The sequence below is a fragment of the Oncorhynchus gorbuscha genome, linkage group LG05 (assembly GCF_021184085.1).
Source record: "Oncorhynchus gorbuscha isolate QuinsamMale2020 ecotype Even-year linkage group LG05, OgorEven_v1.0, whole genome shotgun sequence".
Taxonomy (NCBI): domain Eukaryota; kingdom Metazoa; phylum Chordata; class Actinopteri; order Salmoniformes; family Salmonidae; genus Oncorhynchus; species Oncorhynchus gorbuscha.
The window spans coordinates 11,793,336-11,795,835 of NC_060177.1; the positions used below are offsets into that span (position 1 = coordinate 11,793,336).

General features: G+C 43.2%; 1 protein-coding gene across 1 annotated transcript in view; it reads left to right on the forward strand.

The window, feature by feature from the left end:
• LOC124034999 (electromotor neuron-associated protein 1-like) overlaps positions 1-2,500 on the forward strand; it is a 32,691-nt gene that overhangs the window by 29,621 nt on the left and 570 nt on the right. The gene's annotated exons all lie outside the window — the stretch shown is intronic.

Consider the following 2,500-nt stretch of genomic DNA (forward strand, 5'->3'; position numbering starts at 1 on the left):
ATAAAGGGAATAGGTTGCCATTTGGGACACAACCTCTGACTGATGTTACTCAGGGAGAATCTGGTAACATAGACAATCACTTGTCCTGGGGGAGAAGAGGGAAGGCAGAGGGGAGAGGAGGGGAAAGGAGCGAGGGCCAGGTGAGGCAGGGACGGTCTTCACACACACAGCTGTCACCCTCACACCGCTCAATGAATTAAGGATCAACAGTGCTACAGTACAGACTGATGGCGTAAACACAAAGCCGGGCTGTCTCCATCCTCCCCGTTCTGGAGGAGCTCTCAGGGGAACTGGAGCCAATAGTGTCAGTGGAGCTCAATGCTGTTGGAGACGACATGTCTGGAACTCCTTCCCTATGTTATCCACTAACTGATTGCATATTGAGGGATTGAGAGATCGACTGATCGACTGTCTGTCTCTCTGTCTGTCCATCTGCCTCTCTGTCTCTATGTCTGTCCGTATGACTGTCCATCTGTCTGTCTCTGTCTGTCTCTGTCTGTCCGTCTGTCTGTCCATCTGTCTGTCCCTCTGTCTGTCCCTCTGTCTGTCCCTCTGTCTGTCTGTCTGTCTGTCTGTCTGTCTGTCTGTCTGTCTGTCTGTCTGTCTGTCTGTCTGTCTGTCTGTCTGTCTGTCTGTCCGTGTCTCCGTCTGTCTCCGTCTCCGTCCGTCCGTCTGTCTGTCTCCCCGTCCGTCCGTCCGTCCGTCCGTCCGTCCGTCCGTCCGTCCGTCCGTCCGTCCGTCCGTCCGTCCCGTCCGTCCGTCCGTCCGTCCGTCCGTCTGTCTGTCAGTTCGTCTGTATGTCTGTCTGTCTCTCTTTCTGTCTGTCCGTCTGTCTGTCAGTTTGTCTCTGTGTCTGTCTGTTTCTGCCTGTCTGTCTCTATATCTATCTGTCTGTTTTTCTGGGAATAAGGACCACTAAATCAGTGAGGAAGCATCTTTAAAATATTGAGATGCTACGCAATATGAAACACACACACACAGCACCTGCAGTGCTGACTGGGCGTCTGAGGAATAAGGGACATTGTAACCAGGGGAAAGTGATGAGGGATGAACACACACACACACACACACACACATACAAACATACACACATACACACAGCCTTTAGTGAGGCTGCTGTGTATGAATTCACATATGCACGCATGCGCACACACACACAAAGCATGCATGCACGCACGTACACTCACGTACACACACAGACACGCACAGACACAAACAAACACGCTCCTTTGGGAACGCAGACGAACCTCACTATGTAACATGGTATCACGGTGTCAGTAAAGCTGTCTTTCTCTGGCTTTGAGATATCATGTTTTAACACCGTGATCACACTTTCCTTCTACCTCTCTCTCCATTCTAATGTTTGATCATAATGCTGACCGGGTAGAAGGCCAGAATGATTCCTGCTCAATAGTGGCCGGTTCTTGTTATTTCTATACAACATTTACATAGTGGTGTAAAGTACTTCAGTAAAAATACTTTAAAGTACTACTTTAATGATCTTTAATTTACTATTTTTATTTTTGACAACTTTTACTTTTACTTCACTACATTCCTAATGACAATGATGTAGTTTTAGCTCCATACATTTTCCCTGACACCCAAAAGTACTATTACATTTTGAATTCATAGCAGGACAAAAACATTGTCTAATTCACACACTTATCAAGAGGACCTCCCTTACTGTCTCTGATCTCTGATTCAATAAACACACATGCTTCATTTGTAATGTTCTCAGTTTTGAAGTGTACCCCAGGCTATCCGTAATAAAAAAAATATTTTTAAATGGTGCCATCTGGTTTGCGTAATATTAGGAATTTTAAATTATTATAATTGTACTTTTACTTTTGATACTTAGGTATATTTTAGCAATTACATTTACTTTTGATACGTATATTTAAAATCCGATACTTTTAGACTTTTAATCAAGTAATATTTCCTGAGTGACTTTCACTTTTACTTGAGTCATTTTCTATCAAGGTATCTTTACTTTTACTCAAGTATGACATTTGGGTACTTTTTCCACCACTGCATCTACAGCAAGCTACATTGATTTCTATTCTAGTTTATTCACAGTTCAAATCACCATGGCTCTTTTTCGATGTATCTTTCCTCGATTCCTCACAGCCTCTCGTCTTGCCTCCTTCTCAAAAGGCATTGGATGAGAAGGTCTGAGGGACTTTCTTCTCCACTACAGTTGAAAAGGAGGCAAGGAGATAGGAAGCAAGGAATTGCAGAAAAGAGAAAGAGCCCATGCCTTAGCTATTCATTCAAATACATGACTTAAAAAATGTAATGTAAAGCTCACTCATATCCACACAGTGTATTTAGTGCTCAATTACAATCATTTAAATCTACTTACCTCTACATTACCGTTACTGTAAGTTATTGACTACAGGCTATGGGAAAAACCCTGGTCTAAGTAGTGCACTATAGGAAATAGGTTGCTATTTGGGACAAAGACATAGAGTCATTATAGAGCTTGCCGTTAGGTTTTTAA